Source organism: Lissotriton vulgaris, chromosome 1_2, assembly GCF_964263255.1.
Source record: "Lissotriton vulgaris chromosome 1_2, aLisVul1.2, whole genome shotgun sequence".
Taxonomy (NCBI): domain Eukaryota; kingdom Metazoa; phylum Chordata; class Amphibia; order Caudata; family Salamandridae; genus Lissotriton; species Lissotriton vulgaris.
Window position 1 is genome coordinate 201,534,323 of NC_141686.1, and position 9,693 is coordinate 201,544,015.

A 9,693-nucleotide genomic window follows, 5' to 3' on the forward strand; every position below is an offset into this window, starting at 1 on the left:
TGATTGCAAATTACGGTATGTTACCACTTCGTGCTTAAGATATATATTTATTAAAAATGAGAGTTTTTAAGAATGATTTTTGAATCATTCATAGCCCCGCCCTGATGACCATGCTGTTAATGAACTGAGAGGCAATGTCAGGGGTCATGTGCATCCTATATGTGGCCAGATTTGTATTATATATTGAGCAAAGTTTAGTCTATTAAATCAAACAACAGTGTTTTTGTGCTGCAAGCATGCTGAACTCACATATTTGAAGGTGCTCTCATATATGAAAATGAAGAAAGTGATGCCTCAGTGTATACAAATATTTGCCCAGGATCACATAATTTGAAACCAGTTTATGGGTCAAGAGCATTACAGTTAGGTTGAGTAGATTATTTAAGTCACTAGACCTATAGGTCGGGTAACATTTTTATGATTTTCCGACGTCTGGTAAGCACAGGTTAATTTAGTGACATTTGTGGCTTATTCGTACACAGATTGTGGGTGTTGCTTGAGAAGGACTCACATCCCCTTATCTATCAACCTAATTTCTCATGGACGTCATCATAGCACGACTTTTTTTGATGTCACTACTTTAATTATTATTATTATTATTATTATTATGTTTCTCATATAGCGCCTGAATCGACCCCCGAAGGGGTATCTCCGCGCTTGCCTTGGTAACCCGTCCTGGCTTTTCCCTGTGAGAAAGCCCCTACAGGGCATCCCCAAGGTGAAAGCCAGGCATGAGTTGCAGAGTGTGAACCCATGATTAGGTCAGGCACCGAATCGAGAATTATCGAGTCCATGGACATTTGAGCTCAAGACCCTGCCGCGTCGGGAATTGAACCCTGGTCCCGGGTCTGACCTCTGCTTCAGGGTCTGCCTGCTCTAACCAGTGAGCCACACTTCTCCACTTCTTCTTAATAATGTGTAAGGCGTAGTAGATGATGGTCCCCTCTATGTCCGACCTTGTTAGGATTTGCATTGAACATGGTGGCCTTCAAACTCCCGCTAAGTTGAGGTGTGAGGCTGTTGTGTCTGAAAAGATCATCAGGGCCTGTATTGCAGAAAGGGCGCACTGTCCTAGTTTTTGCAACATGGCGCACCATTTAATAGGTGTGGGGTAAACTAGGACAGTGCACCCTACTACATTTAATGTGCTGCATTTAGGGCTGTTGCAGACCTGTGCCTGCTCTGGGTGCAGCAATTTCAGTAAACTTTCAAGCCGCATAGTGTTTAATGGGAGTCCCTTTTCAGCCTCCAGAGGGTGGCTTAAGGAGGCGCATTGAAAGTCTTTCACTTTTTTCTGGCTCACTGCCAGTTCACCTTCTAAAGACCTGTTTGACTTTACGACTGTATCCATAATAGGGCGTGAGCACAGATGCAAAGAGATTCCCTCTTTGGCATGAGTCATGCACACATGTTTATAAGGGAGTGCCTTCTGAAGAAAGCGATGGCCCTAAATGCATGCCAGCGCTATTAATATTACCGAAGGGGCTGCATAAGCTTTTGTGGCCCCATTGATGATATCAAAGTGCCCTGGGGTTGCAAAAAGCGCATGCTAACCCCTGTTGCACCCCCCGCACTGTGTAAAGTGGCTTCTGGCTGTTGAGTTTATTGTCAAGCAGTCCACAAAGGATAACGATTGGCATTTTTTGATCATCCAAATTGGCAGTGGAGTATGAAGTGTTTCACAGGTCACCACTATTGCTACTCCTATTGTAAATCAATATCACACCTTTTTTGTCATCATCAAAGACAAACAGCTGAATTCTAATCCTTTGTAGATAATAAACAAATCTATCTGACGACAATTAGCTTTGAAGACTGGCTCAAATTTAACATAAGACATGTGAGTTTTGACACAGTGGATTATGCTAAATGGAGGAAAAACGGATTTAATACTCTTTTTTAAAAATATCTTTTTAATGTGTAATTTGTTACATTTGTAACAGTACATAAACAACAATCACAGTCATTTAGAGCATGCACCAGGATCTCGGCTGCCCAGTTTCACTCCTCCTCCTGTTCCTGCTATCAGCTGTGCATCTTCTCATAGTTCTCTCGCTTGGTAAATGGGTTCCTCTGCCTGTCTGCACCACTCCATATTGGAGCTTCATACCTGCACTGTCGAGGGCTCCTCCCTCCTCCAGTGTCGCACAATATCATGTCTTGTCACTTATTTGTAAAGGATCCCCCACCCCCAAAGCCCCAGGAATATCAGCCTGGTGGTGGTGAGCGGACATGTGCCTCCCACGGCCAGTGAGATCCTACTCTTTCTACCTTACCAAAGTTGAAGTTGAAGTGGTTTGTAAAGCGCTCTGCTACCAAGCGGTTTCCTGGTGCTATGGGGTTGGCACAACGGCGGAAGACACCAGGGATTTACTGTGATGGGTAAGCTTGAGTGAAAAGGTGGGTTTTTAAGTCTTTACGAAAATCCAAATAGCCGGACCTGGACCTGATAGACAGAGGGAGGGCGTTCCAAAAGCGGGGGGCAAGGGTAGAAAACCTCATGCCGCCCACCTTCGTCCTCCGAAACGGAGGGACGTAAAGAAGCGACTGGGTGGAAGAACGAAGGCAGCAGCTAGGAGCATAGGAGGAGATCATGGAGTTAACGAAGACTGAAGCCTTACCAGCGCGGGCCATAAAAATCAGACAACCCATCTTAAATAGGGATCTCTGCAGGATGGGTAGCCAATGAAGTGACTTGAGCAGGGGAGTGGTGCGGTGAAACTTAGGGAGCCGATAGATGAGGCGCGCGGCTTGATTCTGTATGGATTGAAGGCGGCGCAATTCATAGGCATGGATGCCCGGGTACAGACAGATCCCATAGTCTAGGCAGGAGATGATCATGGCCAGGATAATGAATTTGAGGGCTTCAAGGGAAAAGAAATGGGAGATCTTTCGAATGACTCTGAGGGACATAAAACAGGATGAGACAACAGAGCTGATCTGGGGGCGCATGGAAAGATCCTGGCTTATTTTAATGCCCAGAGTTTTGACAAAAGCGGACGGCACCAGCGGAGAACCAAGAACGGGTGGCCAGAAGGCAGAAGTCCAAGGGCAGGTGGAACCGCCAATTAGGACCAGCTCCGTCTTATTCGGATTGAGTTTTAAATGATTGTGGTTCATCCAATCGTAGATGAAAATGAGTGTAATCTGGAATTTGAGAGTGGATTCAGGAGAGGAGGAACGGTCGAAGACGAGCTGGAGGTCGTCGGCATAATTGAAGACCGAGACTTCGATGTTAAGCAGAGAAACTATAAGGGGACGGATGCATAAATTAAAAAGAAGAGGAGAGAGGGAAGAACCCTGGGGGACCCCACAAGGTACAGAATGGATGGGGGAGTTAAACCCTCCAATTGGACCGCCTGCATCCGGCCTTGGAGGAAAGAGGCGAGCCAGGCCAAGGCAGTCCCCCGAATGCCCGCCGCTCCAACATGGTTGAGAAGGATGGAATGGTCGACCGTGTCGAAGACAGTGGACAAATCGAGGAGAACCAAGGCCTTGGGGGAGTTGGTATCTGCCTTTCTCCTAAGCTCATCCAAGATGGAAAGAACCACAGATTCCGTCGAGTGGGCCGGACGAAAGTCTGCTTGATGAGAGGCCAGGAGATGGTTATTCTCGATAAAGGCCGAAAGGCAGGAGGTGATATGGCTCTCAAGAGTCTTACCCAAAAGGAGAGCAAGGAAATGGGCCTGAAATTGGCGAGGAGAGTGGGGTCGGCACCAGGTTTTTTTAATATGGGGATGACTGTAGCTGATTTAAGAGGGGCAGGGACCAATCCCTGAATAATAGAGGTGTTAAGAAAAGTTAAAGGAGGGTCAGGGCAGCTGGAAAACACCTCCCTCAGGATGTGGGCCGGGCCACAGTCGGCAGGGGAACCTGACTTGACCTTCTTGAGTAGAATGAGGAAAGCCTCCTTAGAGATCAGAGGAAATTGATCAAGAAATGTGGACACAGGGGGAGGAGATGGGGGAAAGGAAGGGGATGGCAGGGGGATGTTGCTCTTAATGGTGGCAATTTTCTCAAGGAGGTAATCATTGAGGGAATTGCAAAGGGCTTGGGAAGGGGCGGGTTTAGGGTTAGCTCTGCCTGATGCAGCTAACTTGTGTACAATGGAGAAGATCTCCTTGGGCTTATTAGCCGCAAGGAGAATCTTCGAGGAAAAATATTCCGTTTTAGCCGATAGAATGGCTTTCTTGTAGTCGTGAAACCTGTTCACTCTTAGGCACTACCAGAGCGTGTGTAGCAGAGTGTCCCACTGCTCCCCCTCCCCCATTGGTAGTGATCGTTGTCAGTAGTTCCCATTGCTTAAAGCTGTGTATGTGTAAAGTAAGCCAGGTGAATTAGTTTCAGTTGGATTTGCTTGAATCTGGTCCGGATAGCTACCTCCTCGGATAGTGGGATATGACCCTCAACCCTCCCCACCCCATTCATCATCTATCCTTCCCAGATCTCTCTCCCATTTCTCTCTCTATGACTAATAGGAGGGTTGACCATTTACAAGGATTGTAGAGTATATATTGGATATAGCATAACTATGTAAGGGGCTCCCCCAGTGGGTTCTCTTCTTCCACCTCCTGTGCCCAGTCAATCTGACGTAGAATCAATCAGGCCTGTAAATAGCTTAGGAACTGGCCCCTAGATAGGTCATACTGCATCTGTAGTTCCTCAAAGATCAACCAATCCACCATCCTGCTTCGTTTCTCGAGTCTCCAAGTTTTTAGATTCCAAGCATGTCACTGCCTTGATACCCCACACAGTTTCGCCAACATACTGCAATCCCATGGTGGCGTCCCTAGATTAATTTTGTCCACTCAGACCATTTTGCGCAGTGTCTGTTTCAAGGACTGGAACACCAGAGCCGTGGGCTCTGGAAGTTTCAAAACCCTGTCCGATCCATACAGTTTCCCGATTTAGCCTTGTGGGTCCAGCACCCTTTGGTTCTCCAATAGGCAGGGTTCCCTTTGATCTGCAAAGTACCAGTAAGTTACCACTAGCAGCTAAGATGCCCAGTAGGACAAGCTCAAGTCAGGAAATGCAATTCCCCTGTCCATTGTTCATCTGGTCAAAGCATTGAGCGCTATCTGTGGGATGCCACAGTTTCAGAGACTTCTGCAGCGAGTAGAGGAATTTGGGGAGATCATTTTATATAGTGCAGCTCTACCCAGTAGCGACAGTGGAAGTTGGCACCACTATTCCACATCTCAAAGGAAGTTGGTGAGTACGCAGCCCAGGTTTTCCTTGTGGAGCAACTTTTGGTAAGTGGTCACATAGATGCCTATGTAGGTGAATTTCATCTCTTAGCAGCCCAGTGTACTAGGTCACCCCACTCATGAGTTCCATGGTGTGAGGGGATAGGTTATGGATTTCCCCCACTTAATAGGCCCTATGGAGTAGCCTGCGTGAACCAAGGTCTTGTATCGGCCTCTATCCAGAAACACTCCGCTATTGCCAGCTGGGTGTGTCTCTTGTAGCAAGATGACATGTGGAGAGTGATATGCCAAGTATTTCATCTCCCCCCATCTTTTCAGTTTGCTGCCAAGACCATTAATGTTCCATGACGGAATCTTGAGGGAGGTGCCTTTCCATTAAAGTAGGGAACTCAATCTGTAACATCTTTGGGGGTTTCGTCAGGCACCCCACATCCGATTGGCCAATATCAGTCCGCTTCGCCAAAGCCTCCCGTGCCCCCATACCACCTTGTCCTCCCTATCACCATGTGCTGCAAGTTTTGAACTACCTGCCCCCCTATGCTGGAGATGTCTGTTACCCACCCCAACATAGTACAAATATTACCAACTGCTTTAACTGTTCAACAATATGGTCCAACTGGGGCCATGCCCCGCTGACATAGTCTCAGGTTGCTCCTTGGCAGCCAGTCACAAGTTGTTCCTCCTTCCCCTACCTCATCCCGACATATCTGTGTCCATGCTCAAGGCCTGGCCATCACACAACCTAGTCTGTAGTCATAGGGGTGACCATCGGGAGGGTAAGTTCCTCTGCGTCTTGGTGACTGTGCCTTCATCCAATTGTCCAGCGCCTCTCACCAGATCCATGAGCGTGCCAGGCAGCCCTGCTGCAGTTCTACTACCCCATTACCCTTTTCTGTTTGCACCTCCGCCTTAGTAGGAGTTGTCCCAACCTAATGAGTGTTCCTTGTCCCATGCCTTTGACATTGAATAGCCTTGTCTTTCTAACCAGTTCCATACCTCTGCTGCTTAAGCAAACTAATGGGCCTCTGAACCAACCACGACATGGAGGCGTGCCAGTAATAGTAAAGCGTAATTGATGTTGACGTGTCGCAGGTCCCCTTTCACTGTCAAGAACATTTCACGCTGGCGTTGCACCACTACGGTGTACACCGGGTAGATAGTGATTGGGCTCTTCTCAATTTGCCAGGGCTCCTGAGAGTGTGCAAGTTGCAGAATGTTATCCCTGTCTCTCTAGTTCAGCAGGTCTGCCACTGTTGGTCTGGGTGTACCCCCCTGCATCAGGGGTCTGCGGGGCGCTTTGTGCACCAGTTCCACTGTAAACTGGGTTGACACCTTCCCTCCCATCACCACCGACGACAGCCATTGCTCCACGAACAGTTCAGTACTGGGCCCCTCCGCCTTTTCCCGACACTAGGCATCTTCCAGCCTTGCTGTTAGGAAATCCACTCCTCTTAAGTAGCTGGTGCAGTTTGTTAGCTTCACACATGTAAACTCTGTTGGTCGTTCTGTTTACCAATTGAGGTCTGCTTGCAAGAGGCCAACATCCATCACCAATGCTTCTGTATTTTTCTCCAAAGTCTTTGGTATCGCAGATTGCCACTGTTGGAAGTGGGGGTCCTTATCCCTCACCGCCGCCACCCAATACTGGAGGCGGGAGTCCCTGTCCCACACCACAGTCGCCAGGTGCGAGATCTGGGCCCCTCGTTTCAACGTTAGGTAAGTAAGGACACCATCTGAGATAGCCCTGCTCACCCCCTTAGTAGCTTGGCACGAGCAGCCAGGCTTATCTCCAAGGCACGAGTGTACAGTATGTGCCACTACACTCACAGCAACCCAATGATGTAACCACAAATAGACTCCACACAAGTGTTTAGAAAACTAGTATAATCTTTATGAAAGAAGATATACTATATGACCACACAGTATAAAACCAACATATAATAATGGGTAGTATTCCTTCCGGTGGACTAGTATAATATAATCCCAGCCACCGCTTCTAACCAACAGTTAAGCTTACTTCTAACCGTTTCTACAAGGTTAGGCAGGCCATATTGCTAGAATCACACACATTGCAAAAGAAAAGAAATACTGCAATGTGTAACGATATACTCCTGTACTGTGCAATAGAGAAACAATGCCATTCGTAGCGCCACAGTCTTGTACTTTGCAATAGAAGGAATAATGCAATGCGCAGCATGCCCTATGCAAGGAAGAAACAAAGCAATGCGTCACGCTACAATCATGTACTGTGCAAGGAAGAAATCATGCAATGCACCATGTTATAACCAGGTCCCGTGCGATGAAGAAATAATGCAATGTGCCACGTTACAATCATGTACTCTGCAAGGGAAACATAACGTAGTGTGTAGCGCACCAAGCATGTAGGTTGTCAGGCACAAATAATGTCAGGCGTCATACGACAGTTCGATAGTTCATTAGCAGTAATAATGCAAAGTCTAATACGACAACCTGGATCAATGAGGACACAAAAGTACTGATTCTCACTCCGGCCCCAGTACTACCCCTCCTTGGGCGAGCACGGGCCTCAATCCGAGCCGAAGCAACAGGCTCACGCAGCTGACAGAAGCGAGAAGCCGAGAGAGTGTCCCTCCGGGCCCGCACCCCACCCCAGGTGGTGAGCCACATTACCTGGTGGGGACGCGACCCCAATCTCCTCTCCTCCGTCAGCGACTTGGGACTTGAACCAGAACTCCATCAATGGGCAGGGCGAGTTGGGGCCGGCGGCTCAGCTCCTCTGGGACTGCTGGTCCGGGCCCTACTGGTTAACTCCGAGGGCACAATTGCCTGGCCCTCCTTCCGGCGGTCTCAGATGACACCAAGATCTGCACTATGGAGACTTACTTCTATTTCGGTGCACACGCTACCCAGGCACTCCTTACCAGCGCCTCTGGTTGCACCTCGACACGCACTCTGCGCATCCGAGACACGCCTCTTCTCTGGTGCACAAGATGACCAGGCAGGCGCTCTTCACCAACGCCTCGGCTTGCTCCTCGACACGCACCCTGCGCGTCTGAGTCTCACTTCTTCTCCCGGTGCACACGCTGACTAGGCGCTTTCCCCAGAGCTTTGGCTGCACCACGACACGCACCCTCCGCGTCCGAGACTTACTTCTTCGCTCGGTGCACACAACGACCAGGCGCTGCTCAACAACGCCTTGGCATGCACCGCGACGTGCACCCTGCACGTCCGAGACTCACTTCTTCGCTCGGTGCACACAACGACCAGGCACTCTTCACCAGCGCCTTGGCTTGCACTGCAACACAAACCCTGCGCGTCCAAGACTCACTTGTTCGCTCGGTGCACACAACGACCAGGCGCTCTTCACCATCGCCTTGGCTTGCAGCATGACACTCACACTGCATGTCTGAGTCTCCTCTCTTGTCTCGGTGCACACAACAACCAGGTGCTCCTCACCAACGCCTATGCTTGCACCACAACACGCACCCTGCGAGTCACAGACTCAGTTTACTCTGGTGTGCCCGCGATCAACAAGCACGACTTCCGAGTGTCTCAAGCTGCTAAAGCATGCGCACACCGCGTTGCTTGGGACTTCTCCGGAAACATTTATGTTCTTGTGTTTCCAAACAGGGAGCCAGCTCACCTCGGGTTCTTGGGGTCCAGGACACAGCACAAAGCACAGTCCTGTTCAAGAAGGTGGGGTTACGCACTGCAATGTCCCTTCAGTCTCTTCCTTAGTAAAAGCTACAAACTGCAGGCCAGCCCCAGATCATGAAGCAAGGGTCGGTCCTATCCAGCAGTCTCTTCAGCAACTTCTACATTGGCAGAGGTTCTTCTTGACCACGGAATATGTCAAAGCCTTTGCAGACCCGACCTGTCCATTTCGCCATTCAAAACTACACCAAATTCTAGGGCGTTTAGTTCTCTTAGTTATACCCCTTCATGTCTTTAAGGTTCTTTGTGCTCAGAGGTCCCTGGCACCTCCCTAAATCAGTTCTGGGTGTCTCGCTCCCAGTGTCACATTTCTCCCTTTGATACTAGGGCTCTGCATCCTTAATCACTCAGCAGGAGATTGGTCAGTTGGTTTTTAGCACCAGCCCAGGCCTTTTCTTTTTTTTAAACAATTTTTATTAGAATACCAGAGCAGCAATAAAGACATTACATCGACAGCTTAAGTTAAGATGTTCAAGAGATTACAACACTATCTTCACAATATTAATCAGCAGAGATCCGGGGCAGCACATACTAACAATTACAGGACTATCCAGGGATGGTCAAGTTTATGTTCTCGGGTCAGGAGACTTCACCTATGTCCACTTAATTCTGATTGCCCACCCTATGTGCCGTGCTATCACCTACTTCTTCTTGCAACACGAGGAGTCTTTCCCTTCTTAAATTAACTGTCGGAGAAATGCAGATCTCCCCCCTATATTTATTTCAGCGCCCCCACTTGTGTGGACATCCCCTATCTTTATAAACTGTTTTTTCAGCAATCATGGCTTGATCC